Here is a 6000-nt window from a genome sequence, read left to right as displayed (position 1 = left end):
GTCGTTGGCTCCTGATGTCCTCCCTGAGCGTACTGACCTCTGTTCGTAGCTTGGCGATAAGAGCCGTGAGCTGGTGGGTCAGACTGTCGCTGGTGACGGTGGGGGCATGGAGGCTGGCCACGTCCTGCGCAGCGTCGTCGTCGGACACCTTGGAGGGGCACGTTAGGGCAGGATCGGTGTCGGACGTGGAGGCCATGACCACGTGTAGAGGCGCTGGCAGTGTAGCCAGGGGCCGCGGCGGCTGGAGTCCGAGAGTCGCGTCAGGCATCCCGGAGATGTAACGGAGCACAGCACTAAGCGGTAACTACGTCGGGGAAGCACTGACTACCGACGGGGAGCACTGCCGGGAGGGGCGTCACTAACACGTTCACTCGCTCAGGCGGTTAAGCCGCGGGCGTCACTACACTGGTGCTGGCTTGCCATGCCAGGGCGTCACTGAACAAGCACACACTGCACCGTCTTCAGCGTCACTGCATATTCCACGGGTCAAGAGGAGGCGCTGGCGGTTGCCAGAGGCCACGGCGGGAGGAGGGCCGCTGCAGGAACAGCAGTGGTGAAGGCGATGCCGCGGAGGTAGGAAGGCGACGGCAAGGAAACTGGGGATCACAGCGGCAGGAGGCTGGTGGGGCGGCGAGTGACTGGTGTGCCGGGCTGGCGAAGAAAGGAGGCAGCCGTGGGTGCGAGGCGGCGGTCAGACTGGCTGAAGCCTGAGGAGTCACTCGTAGAAGCGGGCGGGGCGAGGTACCGCGGCGAAGGTGAGACAGCATAGGGGCGGCGTTGGAATGGCTGGCTGGGGCTGGGCAGGGAGTGGCGAGGTACCACGGCGAGTAGGGCGACACCTGCGTGGGGGCCTGGGCTGCTGGCTGAGTCCTTGGGATGGGCCGAGGCGAGATGGCGCGGGCGAGGGCAGGAACTGGCCGGCGGCAGGAGAGCCTCGGGTCACGTTGGGAGGGCCGGAGGCGGAGCGCGACCTGCTGCGGGCCGGTGGATCCTCCGGGGGCGGTAGCTTAGGCCGCGACGGAGCGGACAAAGCATGGCCAGCAGCGACAGCGGCAAATACCCGAGATGTACCTCGTAACTTAGTTCCGGAGGTCACCAATTGTAGCGGCAGCCTAGGCCGCTACAGCGAAAACCAAACATTTATGTTTGTGTGTTTTCGAGGCAGCATACGTTGTAGCTGGTACAACGCCGTTTGGGTCCGTTAAGGCCGCCTTGTAGGTTAAAAGACACAACTAATAACCAGTGGTGACTCCATTGTCGAAGAAGTTTATTTTCGAGTATATACATGTTTTATAATAGGAGAATAATTATTTACAGGATTTTATATGCGGTAGTATTTACAATTTTGATTGTCTGGGGTTCTTGTATGTTTGAGAAACTTTATCATAATATTGGTGATGATGTGGTAAAGGTATTTATGATGTAGTGACCCATAGCGATAGAAGGAAATATTTTGGAAGTGTGTTGATGTATGGAAATATAATAGTGTGTGATGAGTGGGAGAAGAGAAAGAGAACGTGGTGAGTCAAAGGGTAGACTAAAGAATTAAAGATGAAGAAAACGGGAAGATTTAGAGGGTCACTACACATCTTCCCGTTGCGTGGTGTTGTCCGCTGGTGTCGACGGTACCGCTGAGGGCAAGGGGACGGTTGGAGAAGGGTTTGGCACCACAGCAACGTTAGCCTGGATGAATTCCTGCAAGGAGGCAACAGTGTCAGAAAGCTCTATTATTTTATTCTGACCTGCTTCCATCTTCTCTTCTTGCTCCTGCAGTCTTGTCTCGAGATGCTGCCTGGTGAGAGAAAGCTCTGTTACTTTATTCTGGCCTTCTTCCATTTTCCCCTCCTGCTCCTGCAGTCTTGTCTCGAGATGCTGCCTGGAGAGACACAGTCGACAGACAGCAGAACGCCCTGTAAAAAAGTGAGCTGAGAAGCTACCGTTACAAGTACTGCACTTCTTAGGCGCCATCTTAGCTGAAATGAAAGAGATAAAAACAGAGAGTGAAGGGGATTAGGAAAGGGGGTGAGGTGTGTGAGAGGTAGTTTAGTAATGGAGGAAAAGTGAGAGAGAGGAGGAGTAGGAAGGGATGTGAGGTGAGTAAAGAGGGGGAAAGAGAGGCGGTGAGTGAGGTGTGTGAGATCAAGGAGGGTTAGGAAATAGGTGAGGTGAGTGAGAGGGAGTTTGGGAAAGGAGGTAAAGTGGGAGAGAGGAGGAGTAGGAAGGGATGTGAGGTGAGTGAGGTGTGTGAGATCAAGAAGGGTTAAGAAAGAGGCGAGGTAAGGTGGGTGAAGGGATGGGTAAATAGGATGTGAGGTAAGGTGAGTGAGGGAGGGAGGGCTTAGAAATATGTGGAGGTGAGGGAGGAGTAGGAAGGGCTAATCCTCTAGGGGATTTGTAGTGAGGAGGAGCAAAAGGAATGTGAGGTGAGCTAGGGTGGGGGGGGCTTAGGTGAGGTGAGGGAAAGGGGTGTAGGAAGTGTTAATCCTCTAGGGGATTTAAAGAGGGTGTAGTGAGGAGGAGCAAATTGAATCCTCAGGGAATTCAAAGGGTGAGTTGTCGACACACCCAAATCACGCGTGAAACACTCGGGAACACAACAACACACCCAAAACACTCTGAAACCCACGTAGAGCATAGGGAAACAACCAAATCACACGCAAAAGCACTGGAAACACAACACACTTGAAACACTGAAACCCACGCAGAACACTCGAAAACAGCCAAATCACACGCAAAAACACCGGAAACACAACAGCACACTCAAAACACTCTGAAACCCACGTAGTACACTCGAAAGCAGCCAAATCACACGCAAAAACACCGGAAACGCAACACACTTGAATCACTCTGAAACCCACGCAGAACACTCGGAAACAGCTACATCACACGCAAAAACACCGGAAACACAAGAGAGAGAGAGAGAGAGAGAGAGAGAGAGAGAGAGAGAGAGAGAGAGAGAGAGAGAGAGAGAGAGAGAGAGAGAATTACATAGATAATCAGACCACACAGACCCCATGGTCCAGACTAGGTGGTCTGTCCTTAAACCTAAGTGATTTTACATTAATCAGATGGCTCCAAAACGTTGCTTTTCTGCTCTAGTTAATATTAAGTTCAAGGAAGTGACGGTCGAGCTTTTTTTTTAAAGGAGTCAATCGTATTACACTGGACCACTGATGGTGGGAGCCTATTCCATTCTCGCACTACAACGTTGGTGAAGAAAAATTTGGTGCAGTCTGAATTTACTTGTCTACATTTGAGTTTTATACCATTGTTCCTCGTTCGCAAAGTGTCATCGATCATAAACAATTTTGTTCTGTCTACATTCGTGAAACCATTAAGTATTTTAAAACATTCGATCAGTTTTCCTCGGAGGCGACGTTTCTCAAGAGAGAACTTGTTAAGGGTGGAAAGCCTTTCTTCGTAGGATTTGTTGCGCGAGGAAGGGATCATTTTTGTTGCTCGACGCAGAACACCTTCTAGTTTAGCAATGTCCTTTGCATGGTGGGGAGACCAAAACTGTACCGCATATTCCAAGTGGGGTCTGACTAAACTATTGTAGAGCGGAAGTATTACATCTTTATTCTTGAGTAAAAAGTTTCTTTTAATGAAGCCCAACATTCTGTTCGCTTTATTTGCTGCATCGATGCATTGATGTGAGAATTTGAGGTTTGACCCGATTTTGACCCCCAGGTCCTTAACGCATTGAACGGCTGTGAGTTTAACGCCGCGCATTTCGTACTCGAACTTCTTATTTTTTGTTCCAACTTGAAGGACCTGGCACTTGTCTACGTTAAAGGGCATCTCCCATTTATCCGACCAAGCTGAAATTTTTGCAAATCCTCTTGGAGGCTTTGCCTGTCTTCGTCAGTGAGAGCCGAGCTACCAATCTTTGTGTTGTCTGCAAATTTACTAATGCGATTATTGAGACTATTGACAGAGAGAGAGAGAGAGAGAGAGAGAGAGAGAGAGAGAGAGAGAGAGAGAGAGAGAGAGAGAGACTGCCAGGCCTCCAGAAAAACACACTCTGATAACTATCCTGCTAACCCAACTAGATAATCAATGGTTGAGAAAGTGAGGCCGATTTGAGGTACTACGGAAAGCTAAACACACAAACAACTCACCAAAAAGACAGCGACACACAAAATTAAGCAGCAATATATATATATATATATATATATATATATATATATATATATATATATATATATATATATATATATATATATATATATATATATATATATATATATATATATATATATATATATAGAAAGTCATACTGACAGACAGTAAACCAGATACCCAGCTACACAAGCATCCAGATAATTGGACTCTTAAAAACAAAAAGAGATAGTCGTATATATAGACAGCGCCAGAAGGAGAAACATGGATTGCGTTCGGTATTGTTGTGTGGATCCTGAAAAAAAGCAGAAAAAATGATACAAAGAAAGATACAGAAGTGTTCGTGACCATATTAGGGGAAAAAATTAAGGCAGCATACAAAATTACAAAATTATAGGTTATTATACAGTGTTAATAACCATGTCACTGATACGGAAAGAAAAACAGACATGTATTTATCATCGTATCTTGAGAACCATCACCATCTTCATCTTTACATTCAACTACGACAGCAACATTACACACTTTCATATCTAAAGCGAAATTATCGTCCACCTATACACCCGCTCAGGATTACATTCAAACTATACCTGAAAGAAACAAAAACAATTACGAAGCCATCTTAGACAAGCCATCAGGTAACTAGTCAGTCACATATATAAAGAGTGGCACATAAGTACTTGCACACGGAGAAAAGGAAAGCTAGACATTATATTCGTGAAACGCTGATTGGGGGATGTGTTATACTTATAGAAACAGTAGAGGATCGTAAGACATTTCGTCGTCCAAAAACACATAGTTGACAAGGCTTTCGTAAGAGTTTTAAGCATTTCCAGGTGTAGTTTTATGGCCCTGGTGGTAGTTTGATCCTTCCTCTGTACCATGAACCTGAAGAAACGCTCATTAGAACCCGCCTGACCCCCTCTCTGACCTTTAGAAATAGCTGATGTGAGAAGCCAAAGTGTCTTATAATACCGACCTAGAAGCCGCCTGGTCCGTAGCCGCGTGCCTGTGTCGATATCCTCAGTCTCCCCGCTTCTTTCTGCCTCACCCAGCCACGCACCTTTGCTTGTCACTTCACATTCCGCTCCACCTCGCCCGGCCCTCATCCGCCCAGCCCCCCTTTCCCTCAGTTTTTATTGGAGGGAGAGCATCAGTTGATTGTGGCTATTTCAATAGTTAATAGTAGAATGGCATACTCCCTTGTTATTGGCATATCGCTGACGTTACATCATTTTTTTAGAAAGGAAACAAATAATATCAGACAATTCCAGGCCCATCGTCTAATATCAGTAGCAGGTAAGATGAGCAATAAGGTAGATAATCATGACATCGACCTTGAATGTGGCTAAATCAATCTCTCTCTCTCTCTCTCTCTCTCTCTCTCTCTCTCTCTCTCTCTCTCTTATTTATTTCAACATGTATACATATATTTACAAAGATGGAAAACTTAAAGTTGTGAGTTGGCGTCCACAACTATTTTAAAAGTTTTTCAAATGTACAGATACCTGTGAGGGTAACTGCACAAAAACATAAAAACATACTTAAAAAATACACAGGATATATTATAAATATAATACTTATAAATATGATAAACACTAATTACAATATTTACAGTCATCTTAAATGTGGAGCAGGAGCGGCGTGGGGAGGGTGCCTCTCCAAATGTTGGCAGCTACTTTCGCCTGGTGTGTGGACACGCGTTCCAGATCAGGCGTGGCCTCCGTGAAGCCGTTCCAAAGACGCGCTGCCCTGGCCTTGTACGTCCGCTGGTGCTGCGACGTGTGTGAGTGAGGTACCGTCACTCGTTGGCTCCCGGCTGCTGCCTGTCGCGTCGCTCGTTGGGCGAGGTGTGGCGTCAAGCACAGCCTGCTGAGA

The sequence above is a fragment of the Eriocheir sinensis genome, chromosome 11, assembly GCF_024679095.1.
Source record: "Eriocheir sinensis breed Jianghai 21 chromosome 11, ASM2467909v1, whole genome shotgun sequence".
Classification (NCBI taxonomy): domain Eukaryota; kingdom Metazoa; phylum Arthropoda; class Malacostraca; order Decapoda; family Varunidae; genus Eriocheir; species Eriocheir sinensis.
This window is presented reverse-complemented; position numbering follows the sequence as displayed.